Source organism: Orcinus orca, chromosome 9 (assembly GCF_937001465.1).
Source record: "Orcinus orca chromosome 9, mOrcOrc1.1, whole genome shotgun sequence".
Taxonomy (NCBI): domain Eukaryota; kingdom Metazoa; phylum Chordata; class Mammalia; order Artiodactyla; family Delphinidae; genus Orcinus; species Orcinus orca.
The window spans coordinates 74,858,062-74,884,697 of record NC_064567.1 but is presented as its reverse complement, the minus strand read 5'-3'; the positions used below and the strand labels follow the sequence as shown (position 1 = coordinate 74,884,697).

Here is a 26,636-nt window from a genome sequence, read left to right as displayed (position 1 = left end):
TCTATATGGCTTTTTATAAATATGAACAAGATTGGCTCCGCTGTTAAAAAGTTAAGAGAAAAAAAGTTTTTTTCCCTTAAAACATCTGTTATAAGGATATTGAAATTTTAACTTATGAATTTTTTTTTTTTAAGATATAGAGAACGTTGTCTTCTTTCTAGGATGTTATTCCTAGAAAAACCCAGAACCAACCTTGAAGGATAAAATTCACTTTGCAAAATGCAATTGATCCAGCTTCTTTCACTTGGCGCATGATTCTGGGAGTCTACTTATTGTTTCATACAGGCATGGAAGGTACAACAATTTACTTAGAATAGCTTAGGTGATGCAGATGGGAATCTTATAGGACTCTGGAAACAATTGCAGTTAGATCTCACAGATGTTGAATGCAAACACTGGAAACTGGTGTGATTCAGTGCAGCTGTAGGAGATGGATTATTTCATTGTCCCCTCAACAGCAGGATTTCGTTGATCCCCATCTTTATTACGGTGACTCATTCTACTCTGTCCTTTGTTACCAGTTACTTTGTCCTCTACTTTTTATCTCTGTTCACTGCCTAATGGCTTCAGTTTCCTCATAACTTGCCTCTCTTGGGGCTTCTCAGGGCTTCCTTCTATGGTCTGACTTTTTAGCTTCTGCACCCACCACGTGAGTGATTTTCTCTTCCCATTTCCAGTTCACATTCTTGAAAGAGAATGGGTTTAGGTAATTACCACCATCCCTGTTTGGATGGAGTGTTCACATCATTAGGCCTGGCTTCCCTTGGCCTATATGGTTCTAGGAAGGGGGTTGTATGGCACAGATCATGGCTATTGCCTCTGCTGTGGGCACTGGCTGGATTGGCTCTCTTAGAAGGAGAATCTGGCACAGCAAGACAGAATGACCTCTTAGGCACACTCTTTTTGTTTTAATTTTTTTTAAAAAAGTACGTTTTAACATCCTTGCCACTAAAGTAACGTATTCTTCATATTTTTTTCAAGATAAAATTCTCCTGACTCTGTCATTTAAAATAGTCATGGTACATAGAAACAAAGAATATATTGGTGGTTGCCAAGGGTTGCAGGTGGAGGGAAATGGGGAGATGTTGGTACAGATTTCCAGCTATAAAATGAATAAGTTCTGGGGATGTAATGTACGGCGTGCTGACTGCAGTTAACAATACTGTATTGTATACTTGAAAGTTGCTAAGAGAGTAGATCCTAGACATTCTCACAACAATAGCCAAAAAAAAAAGGAAAGAAAGAAAGAAAAAAGTTAACCATGTGAAGTGATGGATGTGTTAACTAATCTTACTGTGGTAATTATTTCACAGTCTGTATATCAAATTGTCAAATTGTATACCTTAAACTTACACAATGCTATATGTCAATTTTATCTCAATAAACCTGGAAGAAAATAGTCATGTTACCTAGCTGTTTTACGGTTAATTTAATAGAAATATATTTGAGTTAAATGTTTCTTAGGTTTCTGAAATTTAATATCATAGGGAAAATGTTCACGCTTTAAAATGTTCAACTTATTTGCAAGAACGTAAATGCATTTTAGTAGTTAATGTAGAATTATGCATACAGATATTGGAGACTGGCAAAGTTGGGTAGTTAAGGTCTGGAGTATGCTGACTTTCATAAAGTAGGTTAAAAGCATTTCCCTTTTGAAACAATGTTGTCAGGCATTTTCCTGGTGCTTTGCTGCTCAGACACAAATGGTTATGTGTAACTGTTAACTGCAGGCTGTTATTGTTGGAAAATATTTTTATATGCACAAATTGTGATAGAAAGGAGAGTGGACCGCGAACATAAATTTGTGTTCTGGTTTTACTCTGACTTAGAGGAAAGATGACTTAAATTGCCTTCTATATCATCTCACCACTTCAAAACAGGAAGTGGTCAGGCAATAAATTGCTTTCTGTCTTCTTGCAGAAAGGAAACAAATATATGAATATAAATAGACAGCCTTCAGTCTCTCCCACTCAATCCATCCTATGTACGGTCTTGATTTAGTATTAGTAAAATGTTACGATGTCATTCCCCTGGTCTCAACCCTGAGTGTATGTTAGGTTCACTTGGGAAGCTTGTGAAATAAACCCTATATCCATCCCCCAATTTTCTGATTTATTTGACGTGGGTATGCTTTCGGCATTTATATTTTTGAAAGTCATCCCAAGTAACTCTAAGGAACAGACAGGAAGCTACTGGCAAGCAGACAGAACCTGAACATTTGAGTTTGCTTTTAAGGCACTCTATTATCCATCTCCAACCTAGCTTGGCAGGGTCTGGCCAGCTCATATGGCTCCCCATGTCCTCTGTACATTGCTTATACTTCCCCTCTTCTGTTTCTTTCTTTTTTTTTTTTTTTTGTGGTACGCAGGCCTCTCACTGCTGTGGCCTCTCCCATTGCGGAGCACAGGCTCCAGGCTCGCAGGCTCAGCGGCCATGGCTCACGGGCCCAGCCGCCCCGCGGCATGTGGGATCTTCCCGGACCAGGGCACGAACCTGTGTCCCCTGCATCGGCAGGCAGACTCTCAACCAGTGCACCACCAGGGAAGCCCCCCTCTTCTGTTTCTTTTCCAGGCATACCAAGAGTTTCCTTCTCACGTGTTTCTTTTTCGGATTCAAATTTCTGCCCATTTTTCAAGACTTGGCTCAGTTTTTACCTCTCCCATGATGCCTTCCCTGACCATCCTTGACTGAAGGGCTTGCTCTCTCTTCTGAACTCACACAGCAGTTATTGCCTAGAAAATCATCTGAACAATGAATCAATCACGTACTGCTTTGTGTTATCTCTTCTATTGTTGTGATAAATGATTAAACTTTGCTTTACTTTTCACCTGTTACCCAGGGACCCATACTGTGAGCTTCTGGCATGCTTTTGTATCCTTGACAAGCTGAGTGCCCTGTGTAGTGCAGGAAGTCAATAAGTATTTGCCCCTTTCTCCCATTTCCGAAGGTGTGGTTTGGCCCTTCATGTCTGCTGGGGTCTTGCCCTGGTCCTAGTGGACCTTCTTGCCAACAGAATCTCTGGCTCTTTAAATCAGGCCAACACATCAGTGGCCCACATGGCTAATTGTCAGTAAAACTGATTGTGTGTGTACTCCTCTGCTCACCCTTGCTCTCTCCCTATTTTATGATCAGCTGACCTTTTGGCTTTCTTTCCCTCTCTGACACCTCACTCTCCTACTCCCTATTCTGTCAGGACTTGATGTCAGAATTCAATTTCTTGGGTTTTGACTGCTTGCATTTTTTGAGATGTTAGAGTACAACACACTCTCTGGATCTTCCTGTTTCTATTCCTTCAGGTAAACACTTCCCCTGGCCAGGCTCTGGCCCAGCTGACCTAAGTTATCCTGCAGTCCTCCACCAGTACCCTGGTCTGATCTGTCAAGATTCTCATCAAACAGAACAGGCACTCTCTACACTGTCTTTAAGATTGTCCACATGATTAAAAGCTTCTATGAGTCCCTCATTGCCTGTAGAATAACATCTAAACCTGAGCTGTCCAATATGGGAGCTATTAAAATTCAAAAAAAAATTGAGTTCCTCCACTATGCCATATTTCAAGCACTGGATAGCCACTTGTGGCTAGTGGCTATCATATTGGACAACGCAAATATAGAACATTTGCATCCTTGAAGAAAGTGCTGTTGGACAGTGCTCATCTACATACCTTAGTGTAGTTCATATGGCCTTTATAATCTCATCTCAGTGTTTTGCTCTAGCTTAATTTTTGGCTGCTACATGCCTTTCAGCCCCACCAACTTTCTCAGTGTTCTGCAGCCAATCAGTGCCCTTTCACACTTCACGCCTTTGAACTTGCTGTTCCCGCTTCCTGAAATGCCCTTTGACTTCCCTCTCTGGCAAACTCCCATCTACATTTTAAGATCCAACTCAAATATCACCTTCCTTGTGAAGTTCCCTGACTCTCCTAAACACAATAATTTCTTCTTCTGTGTTCCTCTGGCTCGTTGAACCTAGCTCTGTTGCCCTTATCACCATATTTTGTTATTATTTACTTATAAATCAGTCTATGCTCTTGGATGGGGGATCCTGATTGTTCTATAGATCTACCCTAATGATTACCTGAAGTTGTTTGCTTGATTCCCTTTCAATATCAAGTAATATATTTTGTTACTTTTTGCTTGTTATTTATGTGTGTGCTATGTTTGAAAAGATCTTGGGGCTTTAGGAGAAGTCCTTCCCCTTTCTTATAAAACTAAAGTGGCTTCCTGTCTTCCAGGTTGAAGGTTCATTTTTCTTCTAATCAATTCTGATTGGACTTGCGAGGGATGTGGTAGGAGGAATCAACAAGGTCGAAACAGAGGAACTATATGTAGGAAATAGTTCAGATGTGCTCAGGTTCCAGTCGTTACATAAAATATTTAGTGTGTATTTGGGAGAAGAGTAGGGAGGGAAGATGAAGAAAAACAAAACAAAACGAAACAGCTCATGGAACGGATATTGTGGAATTGTTTGACTTTTTCCCGACTAAGGCCAAAAGCAATGATATAAGGTGAGAAGAGTTTTTATTACCATTTTGCAAAACGTACATTTTTTTCTCCCCTCCGAGGATTTGATAAAATTTTGATAAATTCTGGTGACTCGAATTACTGGGAAGTAAATCCTCCTGACCAAGAAATTAAGATATCAATTAGTTTCTCTTCTGTGATTACGGTCAACAGCATTCCGAAAGGCTTATTTTCTTCTGGGAGGGCTGTAAATCCTAATGGTTGAGTCCAAGAGACCTTCTCTGATCACTATCGCCTAGTTGTTGCCGCAATCTTAACAGTCAATCATCTCCCCTTGGGTGCCCCGACCACGCCTATTGCTCAGACCTCGCCCACCAAGTAGCCCTCCCTCCCACCTCATGGCTCCGCCCCAGGCCTAGCAAAGGAAGATTCTCACTGGTGGAGAAGTTGCTCTGGTCCCGCCCGGCGGGCGGCGATAGGCCGAGCTGGCGTGGGGCGGTGGCGGTTGGCTGCCTGGGGACGGGTCCCTGGTGTTGCCCGTCAGGGTAGCTGGCGGCAGTGGCGGCTCTCGGGGGTGGGTTGTCAGTCTGTGAGCGGAGGGGGAAGATGGCTCGCGGGGACCCGTTCTGCTAGGAAGAAGGTGGGCAGGTGGTGCTACTTACTCGGGAGAAAGCAGAGCAGCCGCCGTCGCTGTCGCTGCGAGCCAGACAAGTCGAGATTCTGGAGGTGGAGCTTGGAGAGCCGCTCTGGTGAGTCCGGCCGAGCGAACCGCGCCGGGCCCCCAGGGCGGCCGGCGACCGATAACTTTTTTGTCAGGGAGGAGCCGGGGCGAGGCGGCGGCGGGGAGGGCACCGGGACTTTGTCCTCGGAGCGGCGGCTTCGTTGGAGGTAACGGCTCCCGCGCGAGGCGCCGCGGTTGGGCGCGAGACGGTGCTGGGCGCCTGGGGCGTCCGGAGGTCTGGGGAGCGGGACCGGATGGTGGGCTGCGGCCGGCGGCTTCTCGCCCAGAAGTTGGGCGCAGCCCGCCTGCTGCCTGGGCGGCGGCGGCAGCTTTGTGCGCGTGGACTCGGGTCTTTCTCCTTCCCCGGCCAGGAGCCCTCCGACCTCCGGGCGTGACCGGGGTGTAGCCACCTCGGCCCGACCCGCCGCCCCTCGGCGGGGTTGGCCTGGGGTGGGACCCCGCCACCCCCGCCGCGGCTGATGCTCCGGCCTGACCTCTCCTACCCCTCCCACCCCTCCTACTCCGGCTTGCCACTTCAGCGAGGCTGCCGCTATCCGTTCAGTCTAATGGCCAAAACGGTCACTGTCGCCCCCCTCGTCTTTGAAAGCTGCATTCGCCTCGGTTCCCCCCTCCCCCCCCACGTCGGACAGATTCACAAAGCAGCCACGATTCGTTCCTTGGTTATTTACACCGGAGATCTCTTCTTCAGCCCTTGCCCTCTTCTTACTAAGAGTTAGCCCTCTCCTTAGGATGATTCTGACATACTCGAGAATCGTCAGGGTTTTGTCTGAAAATTGTTGCATTGAAAGACCCGTCGAAGTTTGCACGCTTTGGCAAAACTGGGTATCCGCCCTTCGGTGTGCACATGTGTGCGTTGTACCCTCAGAGTTTAGACAGTCCTGATAATTTTTAATTTTGCCCTGGTGCTTTCGTACTCTGCAGAATCGGTTCTCTGATAAATACACTATCACACGCCTGGCAGCCGCTCGGCTCTTCAGGTAGGGGGAGTTTATTCCGCTGGCAGCTTCTACTTATCTCAGAGACGTACTACCGGCAGTCGGGCCAGGCTGTCCTTTGGCAAATTATTTGTCCTTTGGGTCACCCAGTAGTTTGGGGGGCAGGTATGACACCTCTTTGGTTCGTGTATCATTTTACAGTTTGAAATTTTCAGCTTTTAAAATCTTATCTGCATAAAATCATAAATATTGGTCTAACCTTGAGTCAATGTGATAGTCCTGGGAGGCTTGTTTTCCATAAGAATATTCTCCTAACATCCATAGATCACCGCCCCGCCGCCGGACCCCAATTTCTAAGCATTTTTTTCTTTAGGTTAATACATTTTAAGTCCAAAGCACCATATTTTTGAAGTGCAGGCAAGAAAGGAAGAAAAAAATCTGTAGGATATGCTTGGTTGGCCAATAGTAGCTTCAAAGTCAGTCAGTTATTCTAATAATTCATTTCAACAAAGTGGCAAGGGAGAAAATCATCACCTGTTTTAGAAAATAAACTCTGGATTTGGTGTATTTCTCCTTTTTTTTGTTTTTTTTTTTTTTTTTTTGCTGTACGCGGGCCTCTCACTGTTGTGGCCTCTCCCGTTGCGGAGCACAGGCTCCACACGCGCAGGCCCAGCAGCCATGGCTCACGGGCCCAGCCGCTTCACGGCATGTGGGATCTTCCCGGACCGGGGCACGAACCCGTGTCCCCTGCATCGGCAGGCGGACTCTCAACCACTGCGCCACCAGGGAAGCCCTATTTATCCTTTTTTGATTTACTATAGTTATAACCATAGAGGGATTATAAACTCTCTTAGTTATCAGCATTAACAGGATGTGGATAGCCAGATGAGGCATTGGCTAGGTCAGTGTATTACCCCTGCTATGCTTCCTTTCTTTGTTGTATTCCTGTTTTATGAAATCTGCTCTTGGTTGCATTTTTAGAGTGGTGTTGTTTTGACAGTCAGAGTTTAAATATATCTCGTAGTCAACTATTTTACTCAGGATCCTGTTGCCTGATATTTATTTTATAATGAATATTAAGAACTCTTTAAAAAATATTAGTATCAAGACCATTTTGGGGGGTATCAAGTTTACATTTTGTAAATAATGGAAATTATGTCAAACATAAAATTTGCACTATTCCAGGCTGAATAGGTGCTAGGGATACAGAAATGAATATCATAACTCTTGTCATCAAGGAATTTACTGTGTAATATACAAGACAGATAAGTAAAGTAACAATTATAATACCCTCTGTTAAGTGTGAATAGAGATATGCCTAGTATAGTAAGGGAACAGAGTAGGAGATGGCTAACTCAGCTTGGATGTATATAAAGTCGGGGGCACACAGTAGAGTTTTAAAGTGTGACATAATTTTGCCAAGTGCAGGATGTAAGTGAATAACTTTCCAAGAAGAGAATATAAATATAGTCAGTGAGAAAGCAAGGAGGCATGAGAAACCCTGGTAGTTTAGAGAAGTCATTGTCAGTGACAATTACAAAGTCAGCAATGTTGATGTGACTTGAATGCAGGGGTGAGATGGGGAAATGGTGGAAGATGAGAACAGCGAGAGTGGTAGAGGGCCAGACCAGGGCCGTGTATCCTTGGCTAAGGGGGTTGCGTTGAAAGTGATGGGTAAGAAACCGCTTAATGGATCTGTGTTTTGGATCCTCACTCTGGCAGAGTGAGGTAGAATTTGATAGATGCTATCACCTCGGGAAAGAAAGGAGGAGGAATCAAGACTGAGGATTTGATTTGGTTCCATTGATTGGAAATGAGGAACACATAGATGGCGGGAAGATGATAAATTCTATTTTGGATATTTTTGAATTTGAGAAAGCTGTGGAATGTTCAGGTGAAGCTGTAGATAGATGTTTGGATCTAGGATGTGAAACTTGTAAAGGAAATCAGGAATAGAGGGAAGAGTGGAGGTTGAATTGAAGAAGCTGCGTTGACTTGGGTATGTTGGAATGACTCAGATTGGGAGTCTTTAGCATAATGAAAGCAGCAGTCAGTGAACAGACAAATAAAAAGCAGATAGGTGGAAGCATAGTGTGAAAGAGAGAAGAGTAGTAGTTAGAAAGGTAGGAAGAACGTCAAGAGGGATGCCAAGGGAGGAGAAATTTTCAAATAGAGAGGGAATGGGTCAACAATTTCAAATTCTTTAAACAGGTGTCAAATAAGGAGAGACTTCAGGGAACAGTAAATTTGTCAGGAGTCCATAGGTGACTTTGACAAGTACAGATTTAGCTGAGTGGTGGTTCAGAAACTAGTCTTCAGAAGATTGAGAAAGAATGGATGATGATAAAGTAGACATGCTTGCCTGAGGCATTTTAAAAAACCGAGGAAGGGAGAGAATGACAGCTATAAAGCAGTGGTTCTCAATCTTACCTACACATTTACAATCTTCTGGGGGAGCTTTTAAGAATCCCGATTTCAAGGGGGAGCTCTTGTACCAATTTGGGGAGTGGGACAGGACGCAGACATCCGTATTTATTTCAATAGCTTTACTGAAGTATAATTGGCAAATAATAAACTACACATAGTTAAAGTGTGCAGTTCAGTGTTTAACATGTGTTTATACTCATTAAATCATCACCACAATCAAAATCACCTCCAAAAGTTTCCTAGTGCCCCTTTGTAATCTCTCTCTCTCATCCCCTGAAACCACTGATACACTTTTTGTTACTATAGATTAGTTGCATAGATATTTTAAAGCTCCCTAGATAATTCTACAGCCATAGTTGAAACTGCTGCGGAGGGATATGGGTTGAAGAGATATTATGCTTGATTTTTTTATATGCATAAGGAAAGTGAGAAGAGATTAGGAAAGATATCTATTGGAACTAACTCCCTGAGGAGATAGAAGTCGATGGAATTTAGAGCTTTGACTGGTAAGAAAGGAAGACAATTCTAGAAGCAACATCTCTAACAAAGAATATGATATTAAAGATAGTATTTTTTTTTGTTATTGTTATCAGCATCAAAGTTGTCATCACGTAATATCAAGATTAGTTCTCTGAAGTACTCAAAAACAATTAGCATCTTAATATTATTAAAATGAATGCCCCTCAGAAAAACCCCTTAAATGCAACCTGAGACCCCTGGCACCACCATGTAATGCTTTGTCATTTTTTTGGAGGGGAGCAGATGGAATTAACAGTTTGACTATTGCTTATTGTTAAGAGCCAAGTACTACTAGAATCTTTTTGGCCCTCTCAGAGTTAGGCTGCATATCTGCACTGTGGAAAGAGAACATTTAACATTTACAAATCTCCTGTTTAAAGTATTTTTGTTCAGAAGAAATCTTGCTTGCTTGCCCTTTGGACATATGCCTTTTAAATACATTGGAGAAGAAAATCCTTCTGCGTCCCAAATGAGACAGAGAAGAGTTGTGATTAGAAGTTGTCAAAGGCCCACACTTTGGGACTTCCCTGGTGGCACAGTGGGTAAGACTCCACACTTGCAATGCAGGGGGCCCGGGTTTGATCCCTGGTCAGGGAACTAGATCCCACATGCATGCCGCAACTCAGAGTTCTCATGCCACAACTAAGGAGCCCATGTGCTGCAACTAAGGAGCTGGTGAGCCTCAGCTAAGGAGCCTACCCGCCACAACTAAGACCTGGTGCAACCAAATAAATAAATATTAAAAAAAAAAAAAAAGGCCCACACTTTGTATCCTGAGAAAGGTAATTCTACCCCCCCATCCTACCCCACTCTCCCATTCCACTTTTTCTTTTTCTTTTTTTTTTAATTTCTGGTTCAGGTTTTGGATGTAGGCAAAAGCTGAGCCCCACTGGTTCTGAGGTCCAGGGTTTGTTCTTCACTCTTGTTTCTTACCTTTGGCAGGGGGCTGAAAGCAAATGGTTAATATCTAAATATTATTTGACATTGCACTTGAGCATAAATAAAGGTGGGGTGAAATTTTTTGTCTGATTATTTCCTAGAGTTCTGAAAATTTCTTTCATTGTGATTAAAGTATAAAAGTATGATTAGACCTAGAGAGGGTAGGCATCCCTAGTTTTGGTGCAGCCTAAAAGAGTGGGACTATCAATGTTAACATGATTTTGGATACTATTGTTACTATATTCAAAGCAATATTGTAAACATTCTGTATTTTCTTAATTACTAATGTAATACATAATAATTGTAGGAAATTTGGAAAATTTAGGAAAGCATAAATGATAAATAACATAATACCTTCACCCATTGATAATCATTATTAATACTTTGGTGAATATCCTTATAGGTCCTTTTTAATGGGATTTACTCTTTTTTTTTTTTTAACAAAAAACGCCCCCATGTTGTAAATACTCTTTTTCTGTTGTTATTGTTCATGCTGTTCTGTTTCTAGCTTACTTTTACATAATTGAATGAATACTTACCCGAGTCAATAAAACATTATTTTTTTACAACATAACATCATTTTAAATGTGTGGCTAATATTCCAGCATATGGATTTACCATTATTATTTAACCAGCATTTCAATTGTTAAAAATTTAAACTCTTTCCAATAATTTTGAATGAATCATGTAGCAGTTAGCTTCTTGATGGATTAATCATTGCCCATATCTTTATTTACTTAAGACAAATTCTGAAATCAAAAGGTATCATTTTAATTATTTTTGATATTAATAGACTGCCTTCCAGAAAGTTTTAATTAATATTCATTTTTGTTAATTGTGCTTGAGAATGCCAGCAACCTCTCCATATTAAAAATCTGCCATTTTGATATGAAGAGTTGTATCTTCTATAAATTTTTTTGTTTCATTGGTTATTAGTTATTTAAAATATTTGTATTTTTTGTGAATTATCTATTACTGTACTTTGTTTATTATGATATAAAGATATGATATGGAGACTTTTAAAAACTGAGTTATGAGAGCTCTTTGTGTATAAAACTATTAGACGTTGGTCAAATTACAATGAAAATAATTTCTCCAGTTTGTCATTTGCATCCTAATTTTGTTTTTGGTGTGAATTTTTTCTTTTTAAACAGATTTTTAACATTTAGTGTAGTTAAATCTGTCAAATTTTTCTTTTATGGCATCTGCCTGCTTAGGAAAGCCTTCTTGCATTCCCAAATTATATAAGTAATTACCTCTATTTCCTTATATTACTTTCAGAGTTTTAAAAAACATTTACATCTTTAATCTATTTGGAATGTATTTTGAGGTAGAGTGGCAAGTCAATTATTTTAATACTATTTACTGAATAATTATCTTTCCCCAGAGGTTTTAAATGCTGTCTTTTTAATATACCAATTCATGATTTTTTTCTAGGTTTTCTATTCTGCTTCATTGGGCTATATTTTTTGCTCCAGTAACTCCAAACAGTTCTAATTATTAATAACTTTTTAATGTATCTTACTATAAGGTTGTGTGAATTCCTATTATCTTTTTCAAAACATTTTCAGCGTTTCTCATATATTTTTTTCAGATTGCCTCTAATTCAATTTATTAAGACCCTGAAAGAACCCAATTGGAATTTCTAAACTAATTTTTTAGAGATAGCTGTGATATCTTTACAATATTTTCATGATTTCTTCAAGTCATCTTTTATGACTCAGTGTTTTGTAGTTTTCATGTGGTTCTGCCTATTTTTAAAGTTGATTTTTGGTATTTTAAAGCTTGTTGTTGCTATTGTGAGTGGAGTAGTTTTTCAATGTATTTTAAAGAGGATTGCATCTTTCTCGTGGAACATAGAAAAGTTGGTGACTTGTGTATACTGTTTCCTAACTGGTTATTTTACAAAATTCTTAATTCTGATAGTTTTTTATTGGATTTTGTAATAAGGCAGTTATAGCCTTTGTAAATGATGATAATTTTGTTTTCTTGCCATTATTTAACCCTTTCTTTTTAAAAAATTACACTGATCAGAATGTCTAGAAGACTGTTAAATTATAGTAGTGAATAGTGAGCATCTTTGGCTCATTTCTCATTTGAATGACTGCCTTTACGGTTTCACAGTTGTGTATTCTTTTTGACAATTTTTTTAGTATGTTAAGGAAATAGTCTTCTATTCCCCTTTTTTGGAGTTGAGGTTAAATTGGAAAAATATATTAAATTTGATCACATACTCTCATAATGTATATTGAGATAATTATATGGGTTTTCTTCTTTTACCTATTGGTTGATGAATTATATTAGAAGATTTCCTAGTGGATTTCACCAATTTTGTCTCTTTGGAATAAAGGCAACTTGATAATAGCATACCTCTTTAAAGCTACATTTGGTTGCTCTGTAAGATCTCTAATGTTCTTTTTGTATTACCTTTTTGAGGTTTTGGTTTCTGAATATGCTAGCTTTGTAAAATAGAGAGAGAGAGAGATAGAGAGAGAAGTGTTCCGTCTTTTTATAAGCTCTGGCAATCTCTTCTTTGATGGTCTGAAATAGTTTAGCTATAAAAATGTCTAGGTCTTTTTGGATTAAATACAACTTGTTGAGATTTTAATACCTGCTACTTTCTAAGTACTTTGCATAATTAATTTCATTTAACTGTGCACAGCTTTGCAAGATAAGTGTTATTATCCTTATTCTACAGATAAAGAAACTGAGACTTAGAGAGATTAAGATACTTGTACAAGAGCAACAGCTAGTTAGTGGTAGAGAGAGTTTAAACTCAATTCCTATCTGATGCCATGATTCATGATTTTTAATCAGTACCCTGATTTTTTCCTAATCAGGACTCTTTCCTTATTCTCTCTTACTGAGAAGTAAACTTAATTATTTTATTTGAGTGTCTTATTAAGTGTTTTCCTCTTTGTCCAATTAATTTCAGTTTTTGGTAACCCTATCTTAACTATTACTGGTTTGTTCTGTTTTGCAATCGTATCTTCAGCTGTTTTAACAAATACAGCCCAGTATGGTTATGACAGAAGATACTGGAATGGGAATGGGATGATAGTTATTTAATGCACTTTATATAATTCATGTTTTAATTTGTCAGGTGTTCAAGATCAACTTGCATTCCTGAATCCTGTTTTACCTTGTAAGGAATATTAAGCGCAACACATCAAGGAGCTTTGGAAATAGTACTTTTCCATTCTAGTTTAAACATTTGTCACTGTTGAAGCTTGCATCAGGGTAGCCTTTTAGTAGTAAATGTTAAATGATATTTGTTTGGTGTGTGCTTTCTGGAACAAAGAGTCTTTTGATTAGAGGATGAACATTAGTTGCTTTCTCATATAAATGCGTAAGCATTCATTCAGTTATTTGCACTAGACCTAGTGAAAACATTATATGTGAGCTCTTAAACTGTGCAATGAAAATTATTTGAGGTTTCAGGTATTGGAAGATATACATCCTCTTCTGTAGAGGAACTTACAGGCTTGGAAATTAAAGAGAATAATGTAAGCCTTAAAAGTGCTTAAGCTGGGCAAGCAATTGTAAACTCTGTTTCTATCTTTTTGAGCTCCTCTGTTATTTTTTTCCCCCTTTAGATGTAAGTAACATTTAATTAATTCAATTAGGGTATTGGTTCTAATCAACATACACAGACTGTACTCCCCACCTCCACTAATGGGGGGCAGAAGAAGCTGCCAGTCTGACCTGGCACATAACATGCTCTTTGGATCTAAATGTCAAAGTTCCTGTTGATTTGTTAATCCATAGATATTATTGTGGTGGACGGAGTGACCACACAGTCCTCAAAGCAGTGCACACTTTAGTAGTTGAGAAGAGGGAGAGACTGTTTTGGGAAATTATGAAACTTTGAGTGGGTCTGGATAAAGGAATGTAGAGGAAGGTGAAAGTATTTTAGAAATGGGTGGGGGGAGATGCATCAACTAAGTATGAAAGGTAGAAATGTGCAAATCGAATAGACTGTTAGAGAAGTATGGAAAATCAGAAGAATGGGTTACATGGGTGATAGAAGCAGAATATTGAAGTCAGTGAAGTCTTCTCAGTAGAGTTTCAGAAAGGAAGATGCTTGTGGCAAGGTTAAAGAGAAGGAATGAGTATTGAGAGAGAACCAATAGAATTGTCATTTTTGAGGTCATGGAGAGTATATGATGAGAACCAAATGTATACTGTAAAGGGGGTTAAGGAATAAATTGGTGGTGAAATAATTGGAGGCAGTGGCAGTAGATAAGGCTACTAAATCAGAAAGCTAATCAGTGAAGAATAAATAAGGATGAAAGTAACTGGAGGGCATTAGAAGCTAATGAAGCTTCTCTCCCTGTTCTATCCCTCCCCCCACCTCCTCCCCACAGATCCTGAAAAGCATTTTGTCCAACTGAATGAAGTGCAAATTGTCCAATTGAAAATATTTTGTTAGTGATAATTTGAACTATCATTGAGCATCTGTGGTGTGGCAGTGCTTTAGTTGTATTATTTTTAATCCCTAGAACATTCCTGTAATACAGATGTTATCACCTACTTTTCACAGTGGACGAAAGTGAGAAAGTTTAAGTAATTTGCTGGAAAGTGGGCATGGTTTTTTTTGACTCTTCATTATGCCATGCTTCTTCTTCTGTTTATTGAGCTGTGTTAAAACACTTGGGAACATTGTAAAGCAACTACATTCCTATAAAATTAATTTAAAAAAAAACACTTGGGGAAGGAGTGGTTGTAAAAGGAATATAAGGTATGATTCCTCTCCTTATAGAAAGGAGTGGAAGAGAAATTTTAGTTATGTTTGCTGTAATTTGTGTTAACTATATTTTCTATTTAAAATGTTTTATAAAAGGATTCCTTTCAATAAGCTCCTCTACCATATGTATAATACTTAAATTTTATCTAGAGATGAAATGTTCTTTTTATCCATGATAATGATTGGTTGAGGGGAAAGGAAGTACAATCCAAGAAAGATGATGTCTAGAAAAGTCAGGATATGGGAATTCCCTGGCATTCCAGAGGTTAAGACTCAACTCTGTCACTGCCGAGGGTGCAGGTTCAGTCTCTGGTCGGGGAACGAAGATCCCACAAGTTGTGCGGCACAGCCAAAGGGAGAAAGAAAAAAAAAAAGGCAGTGTATGAATTGTTCTTTTCACTGTGAGAGCTACAAGTATGTTATACAATTTTTGGTAGCACCTCAGAAAGTTTAGCTTCTTCATGGAAATCATACTGAGCTTGTCACAAGATGGTAATCAGGGCAGATATTTTTCATGACACCAGATTATAAAGCTTCAGAGTTTATTGTAGTATAATGTGATTTATTGAATTTGAATTCCATCAGTCAGGAATAGGTTATTGGTGACAGAGTCCAAACAGATGTTTAATTTTCTGTTATAAACCCTTTCTTTGGAAGGAATGCATAACTGAAAAGAAATACTTAAACTACTTTAGGTATTAAACATCCTCACAGGACTTTCAAGTACTTTGAGAGGAACCAACATAGAAATTTTTGCTGTACTAATTTTAGTTTCACATTCAGCTGCAAAGCAACATCTAAGTTACATTTTGCTATACTAGTATAAGACTTAATATTATTAAAAACTTTATTTAGAGGATTTCCCTGGTGGCACAGTGGTTAAGAATCCACCTGCCAATGCAGGAGACACAGGTTCGATCCCTGGTCCGGGAAGATCCCACATGCTGTGGAGCAACTAAGCCCATGCACCACAACTACTGAGCCTGAGCTCTAGAGCCTGTAAGCCACAACTATTGAAGCCTGCGCGCCTAGAGCCTGTGCTCCACAGCAAGAGAAGCCACCCCAATGAGAAGCCCAAGCACCGCAACGAAGAGTAGCCCCTGTTTGCCACAACTAGAGAAAGCCTGCGCACAGCAACGAAGACCCAACGCAGCCAAAAAAAACAAAACAAAACTTTATTTAAAAAGTAATTTTATAATTCAGCCTCTGCTAAAACAAATTGACTGTGACCCCAGTTAGTATGAATCAACATGATCATACTGGGACCTCCCTGGTGGCACAGTGGTTAAGAATCTGCCTGCCAGGGCTTCCCTGGTGGCACAGTGGTTGAGAGTCCGCCTGCCGATGCAGGGGACGTGGGTTCGATTCCTGGTCTGGGAAGATTCCCACATGCCGCGGAGCAACTAAGCCCATGCGCCACAGCTACTGAACGTGCTCTCCACAGCCCATGAGCTACAACTACTGAGCCCATGTGCTGCAATTACTGAAGCCCGCATGCCTAGAGTCCTTGCTGCACAGCAAGAGAAGCCACCATAATGAGAAACCTGCGCACCACAACAGAGAGTAGCCCCTGCTCTCCGCAAGCCCACGCGCAGCAACAAAGACCCAGTGCAGCCAAAAATAAATAAATAAAAAAAACAAAACAAAACAAAAAACATGATCATATGGAACTATTTATTTCATCTTTGGTTACTATAATTTTTTAAACCAAGAAAAACAACTGTGTTAATAAGATCCACTGAGTTTCTCATTGAGACAAACCAAATAGAATTTTGTAGTGTAGTTAAGATTTGTTGCTTTTGTTATTATGGCTCTTTTATTATTATGGCTGTATTATTTTGGCTTTATTACATTACCACCATTAACTGTTTACTTGCATTTTTTCATTGTACCCTCCCTTTGTCTGCACATTTTCTAATTGAACATCTGAACTTCTGTTGGCAGATGTCATTAATGGTTGAGCATCTCATTCCAAGTTTTGAAAGGGCAGTGAGTCACCCTAAGACATCAACCCAACCCATGAGTCACTTGGAATTTGGTTCTCCTAACATTTCTCTCTTCTTTTGTCTCCAACATTAGAGAAGGGAAAACTGCCGCTTAAGAATGCAAAAAACTTTAAAGGAATTAAAATAGAGCTGTGCTTTAAAAAGTGTATTTCTATATGCTATCATTTTGGGGAAAGAGAGAGGAAAGAGAGGTGAATGATAGCAAAATGATTGCAAGATAATATTTACATTGGACTTTCTTCAACATTCCTCCTCATTTTCCTCATAGCATTTGTTTTTATTTGCTTATACCCTGATTTGCCTTGATTTGTTTCAAAAGGGATTAAAGGACACTCACTTCTGCTGTGTTTTAGGTTTACTTGTTTCCCCTAATAGACTGTGAATCCCTCAAGTCAGCGACTATGTCATACTCATTTTTGTAAATCTATCACCTAGGACATAGAAGACATTTAATAGTTCATAACTAAATGGATGATATTTAAGCGCCTCTAGTACAAGAGAAGAGAGGTTAATCGCTGCAATCCTAGTTAATTGCATGCAGCTTTGATGGCGTTCATGGACTGAGTTGTGTCTGTTCCCCCACCCCGTTCCTAATCCCCAGTACCTCAGAATGTAACCATATTTGGAGATAGGGTCTTTATAGAGGTACAAATTAAGTTAAAATGAAGTAATTAGGGTAGCTTCTAATCCAGCGTGACTGGTGTCCTTTTAAGAAGAGGAAATTTGGATATGACTTTACAGATGGAAGATAATGTGAAGGCACAAGGAGAAGATGGCTGCAAACCAAGGAGAAAGGCCTGGAACAGAACCTTTCCTTAACGGCTCTCAGCAGGAATCAACCCTGCTGACACCTTGATTATTAGACTTCTAACCTCTGGAACTGTGAGAAAATAATGTCTATTGTTTAAGCCACCCATTCTGTGGTACTCTGTTACAGCAACCCTAATAAACTAATACAGCTGGCTTGTATGCTTGGCTGTAGCAAAATTTGATACCCTTAATTTGCCTATCTCCAAGGAACAATTTGCTACCCTCTATGTCAAAACCTTAGAACTTTTTACTCTTCCCCCAGGCAAGACATGGGAAAGAGACATTTGTGTGGCTTAAGGGAGAAAGTAATAACTATACATCTCAAATAAATAAATAAATAAATAAAAATAAACAATAACTATTTGTCTCCTTTCACCTTCCTACCCATACAGTCAATGGCAAGCAGCTAGCTTATTCTCTAGTTCAACTGAATTTGTTTGGCTTGGCACGGAGGAAGTGTTTATGAGTTATTTGTGTTTAAGTGTTCAAGAGCTGCCACGAAACCTGGTTGCTTTTTCAAAGTATGGAGATGGAAGAGGAAGACTGAATAAAATAGTTATTGTGACGTTAATTTGAACTAATTGCTTGCGCATAATCTCAGCAACATTACTTTGCCTGTGTTATAATCAACAGGGCAGAGCATTGTGTCTTTTATAGTGTTTTGTGACACTTAGTTGAAAGAGAAGATTTTGGACGTGTACAAAACAAGAACACTTGCTCTATCATCATTTGGAAGTAGTTTACCAGAGTACTGAGAATAGGGTAAACTAAATTAACTAGCAAACTGAATAAAGCTCTCAGTCCTGGAGTTAAAAAAAAAAATTGTTTGCCATAAAGCAAAACAAAACAAACAACAAAACCCTGCAATTTATGGGCAAGTAAGAATTTTAACCTAATTTTGGCATTTAAGCTTCAGTCACATCCACACAGTCTAGAGCACCCTTGTTAACAGCCTGTAGTTACTGTGGTAAATACCAGTGATACACTTTCTCATCCCCTTTCTTTTCCTTCATTCCAGTTGTTGAGAAAAATACTGAAACCAAGAATTTTCTCAAAGTCACTTGCTAACAAGTGGCAGAGCTGGGTCTCATTGTAAATTGAAGACTTTTGCTCTGTTACCCTACCATGTTTTACTACGGCCCTGTAGTTCTCAACCTGGCTGCCAAACAGAATCACCCATGTAATTTATTTTCCCCTACCAATTTATTTTGAGATGAAAATATTCTAGTTTTCTGTTTAGAATGAAAATATTAAGAAGGAAAGAATAAAAGAGTAAATTATTCATGAAACAGTATGCTATAAACTTTGAACTGTTGTGTGCTGCGGGTAGGGATTGTTGATAGCATGAAGAGTGATTGAGAATGGGGACTCTAGAGTTGGGCTGCTTGGATTCTAAATCTAACTCACTTACTTGCTAGTGTGTGACATTGGACAAGTTATTTCTTTAAGCTTCAACTTCCTTTTTTTTGTGAAATGGAGATTATATTAATTTACCATTTAGGAAGTCTGTGAGGATTAAATGAAAATTCCCATAAAGCACTTAACGAAGTGCCAGACACATAAGTGCTTGAGAAATGTTAATCGTTATAACAATATCATCCCTGGACGTCTATTGTTGACACATTTGACTCACACTGTTTTCTAGACTGTATTCCCAGTGATGCCAGTTGTGTCTGGACCATAAAGGATCTAATGGGCAAATACACTTGGGAAAATATCTCATTCTAGATAGCTTTCTTGGAGACTCATTAACACAGATATAGCATATTAAAAGGCTTTGACGAGGGGCTTCCCTGGTGGCGCAGTGGTTGAGAGTCCGCCTGCCGATGCAGGGGACACGGGTTCGTGCCCCGGTCCGGGAAGATCCCACATGCCGCGGAGCGGCTGGGCCTGTGAGCCATGGCCACTGAGCCTGCGCGTCCGGAGCCTGTGCTCCTCAACGGGAGAGGCCACAACAGTGAGAGGTCCGTGTGTCGCAAAAAAAAAAAAAAAAAAAAGGCTCTGACGAGTCCTTTGATTAAAAAGAAAGAAAACTCTAACTTTCTTGAATAGTTAAATTTTAATAGGGAAAGCCTTTTCTTCTTTGGTACAACTGTTAATATCTTTTAGAACGGTTTGTTTTTGTTTGTTTGGTTTTTTTTTTTTTGGCCGTGTTGGGTCTTCGTTGCTGCGCGCAGCTTTCTCTAGTTGCGGCGAGCGGGGGCTACTCATCATTGAGGTGCGTGGGCTTCTCATTGTGGTGCCTTTTGTTGCAGAGCATGGGCTCTAGGTGCACGGGCTTCAGTAGTTGTGGTGCACGGGCTTAGTGGCTCCACTGCATGTGGGATCTTCCTGGACCAGGGATCGAACCTGTGTCCCCTGCATTGGCAGGTGGATTCTTAACCACTGCACCACCAGGGAAGTCATAGAACAGTTCTAACAATAGTTTAGGAAGCACTGCCTAAACTATTTATACTGTGTTTACCTGGTTTAGTGAATTAATAAGGATAGTGATCTTTTTATTTTCCCCAGTTATTTGTACTCTACAATAACAATATGATGTATAGTTGGAAGGAGCCAGGAGTTTGGGATTCTAGTAGAATTTCTGTTAACTACCTAGGAGAGTGATCTTGTATTTAGCCTGTATATGTACCTTTTAAAAGTAACAAAATAAATGAGGAAAATGACTGTAAACAGCTGGTTATATGAAAGATTTGTCATTGAAATAACTTGCTTGTTAGATTTGACTTTTTTTCAGCCTTAGTACCAACTGTCATACAACCAGCCTTGCAAATAAGTTATAGGAATAGGAGCTATGTTCCTGATCAAGTCCCTGATATCAAATTCATTATAGAAATAGTCACTAACAAAACTACAGAAGCTTTGAGAAATCTGGTTAAAAATAATTCCTTGACAAGTTCAAATTCTGTACATGGTTAAGAAGTTGAGGTTTGGGTTTCTTTTTTTTTTTAACATACTTAATTTAGATTACTTTGTCACATTCTGATGTTTGTAGCCTAACTTAAATAAAAAATAATAAAATCTATCCTCAAATAGAGATCATTTTTAACATACAGAAATCTGTTGCATTTCTTTACACTAACAATGAAATATCAGAAAGGGAAAGTTAAAAAAAATTCATTTTAAAATTGCACAGGAATTTTAAGGAATCTTTTCCTTAAAAGATTTTATTTTATGAAAAGATTTTATTTTATGAAAAGATTCCTCCTTAAGGAATCTTTTCATAAAATAACATTTCATAATCTTTTCATAAAATAACATTTTATGAAACTTTTTTCATTTCACCTGCATTGCCAACATCTCTTCATATCGTATCCATAGCAGCAAACTTTAATACTTGCACGTTTGAAATGTTTGAAATGTAAAATATGATTTGCCTACTGAATGGCAAAATTCGTATAGGTAAAATTAAATTGGGAATTAACGTTGAGGTAGAATAAAAAAATTAACTGGCATGTGGGACAGTTATTTATAATTAATATGATTGTCTAGAGTATTTCAGATAATAGACTGAAGAACTATTGGAACTTTGGATAAATATTTCAGTAGGATTATTAGAAATGAAATAAACCAAATGCATAGGAAAACAATGGCTTTCCTAAATACTTGAAATAAGCAGTTACAATTAAAAAGAAAAAAACGTAAAGTGTAATAAAAAGAGCTCATTTATAATAGCAGTATAAATTAAACCCTATTAGATAACAAAATGCACAAGTAACCTTAGACCCAGCAATGTTCTTTCTTGAATCTGTCCTATAGAAGTACTTGCAGAAATACAAGAAAATTTGTCACAGCATTGTTCAAATAGAAAAATTGGAAAAAAATGTTTTAAAGGGCTGGAAAAATTTCAAAAAAGGGAAATACGTGTAACTTAATAGATTTAGCTAAAATTGTAATAGTCAGTGTTTTTTTTCCCCACAAAAACCTGATTTCTCTGAATGTGTCCTATGGTGTTTTAGTTATCTGTTACTGTGTAACAAATTACCCCAAAACCAAGTGGCTTAAAAATAACAAAGATGTATTTTTCTCATGATTTTATGGGTTGACTGGGTTCAGCTGGCAGTTTTGCCTTTGCATGGCTAAAAGCAGTCTAGCTGAAATCACTGTGCAGCTGCATTCATGTGGGAGCTTGGCTGTGTCTGAAATCCCCAAGATGGCCTCTCATCCTCCAAGGCCTTTCTTCACATGGCTTCTCATTCACATGTCTATCCCTGAGCTTTTACAGCATGGTGGCTACCTTCTAAAAGGGTATTTCAAGAGGACATGCCTGAGATGCAAACTTCTATTAAGCCTCTGCTGGCATCACGTTTGGTAAAGGCCACTGGTCAAAACAGGTCACATTGCCGAGCCCAGCATCAGTGTGGGAGAGGACTACACAAAGGTGTAAATGGTAGGAAGGGTTGTTTGTTGAAGGCCATAAATATAATAGTAATAGTCTACCTCACATGAAGAAAAATGTCCAGGATATAGTAGATGGAAAAAGATCAAGTCTCTGTGTAGAGTGATTGCATTTTAGGGGGGAGAGGGGAAATCAAAACACAAATTGACCATCATATCATATCAGTTGGAATGCAGAAGCAGTTATAAAGATCCAATTATGTTCTATTCAGCCAAGACATTAAAGAAATTTGCAAAAATGTGAAACAGAACCACTCTTCTCAATAATTTTTTTGTTTAGGGATTATTAAAAATAAGAATATGTTGATATATAATAGGTTTATTATTGTAATAAAATTTTAAATTTTATCATTAAAAATTTCAAATATGATTGAAATGTCAGTAAATATATCCACCATAAACAAGACCTCTTTGGGGTTCTCAATAATTTTTAAGAATAAGGAGTTTTGAGAACTGCTGATTATATATTGATGGTATATGCATAGAAAAAAATTTGAAATAATACAAAATAGTACAACAGTGCTTTCCTTTGAAGAGTGAGATAGCAACAGTGAGATGGATGAACATTTCTTTTAATTATGTGGAAAAGATTTAAGTGTAGCAATGAAAGAAAACTCCAGTAAAGAAAAATATTAGTGGAGATGGGAGATTAATGTTCTATGAAAGTGTTTATACCTTTTTGGTTTATTTTCTTAAAGGAAATCTTGTAATTTTTTTATAGTTTTGTAATAAGCAGAACTGTGTTTTACACTCTACATTGTTGATTTTGTGTATTTTGCCTAATTTTATCATGATTCTAGTACTTGTAATTATTCCTGTAGAAAATATAGGGTGCTGTCTTGATTCATTTTCCCCCTCAGCTATGCTTCTCCCTTCCTTTGTCATCTGGATTACAGCCTCCTGTGAACACAGATCATATTTTACTGTTCTTTTCAAAGTAATAGAAACACTTTGTATTATACTCAGTAGGCACTCAAGGGCTTGTTGAATTATTAACGTTGCAATTTCAATATATAGTAATATTGATTTTTTGCATGTATAAAAATATTAAGTGAGTTATACACATGATCGATTCTCATCCTATGTCTGTTTTTGCCTAGTCCTGTTCTTTTTTGTTCCGACTCTGACCCTGCCTGCCCTACAGTCTGGGTAAATTGTATGAACTAGACAGGGGATGTGTAACTAATTTGTATCAACTTGAGTTCCTGGTCTAGTGAATATGTAAAAAGCAGTACTGATCACTATACTACTTACTTATTACTTATACAATAATCATGTCAATGAATGGTATTGAGGTCATTTTTGTAGTTTGAAACTTTTATAATCTGTCAACATAAACTTTACAATTTGTGTCTTAGTCATCATGGTTTCATGGACTTTGATTTACTGAAGTAATACTTGAATCATTCAGTATATACTGTAATTATATTTTATAAAAGACGCTACAAACATTTTGGAAAATCTTATTTCAGCCAATAATTGCTCTTGTAGATTTATACCCAATATTAAATTTGAAATAACTCAATTTCTGATACTTCTGTTTTTAAAGAAATGCATAACTTAGTCGACTCTTTAGAATTCTTGTAAAATTCTAGTAATATTTTCTAAGTCAAGGTCAATCAATCAATCTTTAAACCAATCAATCAGGCGATGCTGTTGTGGCTTATAGATGCAGTGCCATAGTTCTCTCCTGACAGTTTTCCTTGCTACCCATATACTTCATCAGCCTAGGCTCTGAGTTTTTCCTAGGTAGGTTGTAAAAAACAGGAGTAAAAGGAAGATATAGTAGAGAAGAAAAGCATACAGACTTGGAGGTTGGAGTGGCATGATGCATTTTGGAGAATAGCAGTAAGTAAAATTTAGATAGGTAAATTATGGCTGTATTATAAGGGGAGCTTGAGGTAGAAGATCTGATAGGTATGATGTGGAAAAGTGTCATAGTATGTTTCAGGAGAAAATCAGTGTTTCAGGAAGATTAGTTTGGCAGTAATGCATATGGTGTCCTGGAGAAGAAACAGAAGCAGGAAGGCTGTGTGAACTGAGCCTGCAGAGGCAATAAAGACCCAGACTGAGGGTGTAGCTATAGAGATGGAGAGCAGATGGCAAATTTGACAGGCATTATGAAGAATGAAATTTATTCTTTTACTCAACAAATATTTATTAAATACTTGACTGTATATATTTATGCTTCTAATATCTGGACTGAACTTGGCCTATAATTACAATACAATTTTAAGCTTTAAAATTATGTACACTGGTGGTGAAGTTCTTACTATTCTCTTTTCTGGTGATTTGTAATTTTAAAAATAGTTAATCTAGATCTTTCTAAAATGAAGAGTAAACACTTCTTAATCTTCCAAAATAATTTGTACTTTATTTGATTAACAAATTGAAACCAGCTACTTAATTATACATATAAGAAATCCTCTGGCAAGCAAGTGGAAGTTCTTAAACAGAGGGCTTTATTTTTTAAGAAAGCTTGCATTTATATTTGTGAACAATTAAGAATGTTCTAGTGCATGGAATTCCCTGGTGGTCCAGTGGTTAGGACTCCGAGCTCTCACTGTTGAGGGCCCGGGTTCAAGAGGTTCAGTTCCTGGTCGGGGAACTAAGATCCCACAAGCCAAGCAGTGCGCCCCCCACCCAAAAAAAAAAAAAGAATGTTCTAGTGCATAAAAAAGTCTTTTCATTGCAGTCTTATAATACCAGCTATCACTTTTAGCATCTTGTTAGTATGATTTCTACATCAAGCAATGCTTAAAATAGGTTGTTGGTTTAAAACAAACTGAAAAGTACTTTGATTTCGAGGTCATTTTCTCTGGTTAAAGCCAATAACAAAAGTAGGTATGAATCCACTCAAAGAGCCACATTAATCATTCTTATAAGATAAAGATTTTCCTTAAATTATGTTGATAACACATAATAGTTTGCATATTGGAATATAAGTATGAGGGCAGAGTGAGGCAACGGAGGTGAATCTTCATGTTATAAATAATTTATACCTTAGTGTGTTGATGAGAAAGACTGGAAAATTTCAATTTTAATGGTATTGTCTTCATTGACAACGAGCAAAGTAATTTTTTCTTCTTACTGTCATAACTGTAAGTATACTGCCTATAGCATTGCTTTTTTTTTTTCCCTATTAGATCCCAATGAAAGCCCTGGCTTTTAATGCTTTCATTCTGTTGGAACTAATATTTTGCTTTCTGTGTTGTCTTCCTGGACAGTCATAAGATTCATTGTTGTAATTCTTGTATACTTTTATTAATTTTTTCCTTTATATTTCTCCTGTTATCTATTTCCAAGATTTCTATTTCATTGGCTGATCTGGAACCTTCCTCAGCATAGGCCCCTATTCTTTCTTCATTCTAAACATTGAAAATGCCCAGCAATACCATTACTGGACATATACCCTGAGAAAACCATAATTCAGAAAGAGACGTGTACCACAATGTGCATTGCAGCACTATCTACAATAGCCAGGACATGGAAGCAACATAAGTGTCCATTGACAGATGAATGGATAAAGAAGATGTGGCACATATATACAATGGAATATTACTCAGCCATAAAAAGAAACGAAATTGAGTTATTTTTAGTGAGGTAGATGGACCTGGAGTCTGTCATACAGAGTGAAGTAAGTCAGAAAGAGAAAAACAAATACCGTATGCTAACACATATGTATGGAATCTAAAAAAAAAATGGTTCTGAAGAACCTAGGGGCAGGACAGGAATAAAGACGCAGACGTAGAGAATGGACTTGAGGACACAGGGAGGGGGAAGGGTAAGCTGGGATGAAGTGAGAGAGTGGCACTGACATATATACACTACCAAATGTAAAATAGATAGCTAGTGGGAAGCAGTTGCATAGCACAGGGAGATCAGCTCAGTGCTTTGTGACCACCTAGAGGGGTGGGATAGAGAGGGTGGGAGGGAGACACAAGAGGGAGGAGATATGGGGATATATGTATACATATAGCTGATTCACTTTGTTATACAGCAGAAACTAACACAACATTGTAAAGCAGTTATACTCCAATAAAGATGTTAAAAAAATAAACATTGAAAATGGATTATTATCATGGATATTTACTTAGTTTGGGGCCTCCTGTACTTAACCTGTGTCCACTTTGGGGAAAGTCTTTTATTGTCATTGCACTAATAATTGCTTATACATGGATAGCTTACGACACATCTCTAGCTTTGTTTCCTTACTTTTTCTCTAGTCCAAATTTCTTGCTTTCAGGATCACTTTTATTGCATGCTATGATGTCAGCTACCATGGAGGGCTAATTAACAAGGTAAATGTTATATTAAACACACAGAATGTAATTCAGGGCCCAAGCTAGCAAAGATTCAAAGGTTTGCTCACTTTTTCATTCACTGAGCAAATGTTTATGTATCTATTAAGTGTGAGTCAGTTTAAAAAGGCTAAATTGTAACTTAGATTTTTAAGAATTGATTGGATAAGTATAAGATAGGAGTGACCTAGTTTGGAAGCAGTTTGTATGAAAAAAGTCTTGGGGTTTAGCTGACTGCAAGCATAATATCTCTTTCTGTGAGACTTGATTACAAAGGAAAGTAAAAAAAAAATTTAGGTTTCCCTGATTGAAATGTTGTGTCCTTGTATTCAGCTTGTTAGATTTCTCC

General features: G+C 38.2%; 1 protein-coding gene across 4 annotated transcripts in view; it reads left to right on the top strand.

Annotated features, from left to right (window-relative positions):
* Positions 1-5,011: 5,011 nt before the first annotated feature.
* The window catches only part of HYCC1 (hyccin PI4KA lipid kinase complex subunit 1), an 80,833-nt gene continuing 59,208 nt past the window's right edge, over positions 5,012-26,636 (top strand). Inside the window, exon 1 of one of the 4 annotated variants that reach the window (XM_004263441.3) lies at positions 5,012-5,212. The gene's annotated coding sequence lies outside the window, so the exon portion shown is untranslated. The other 3 variants (XM_033440397.2, XM_033440394.2, XM_033440390.2) reach the window with 3 other exon arrangements.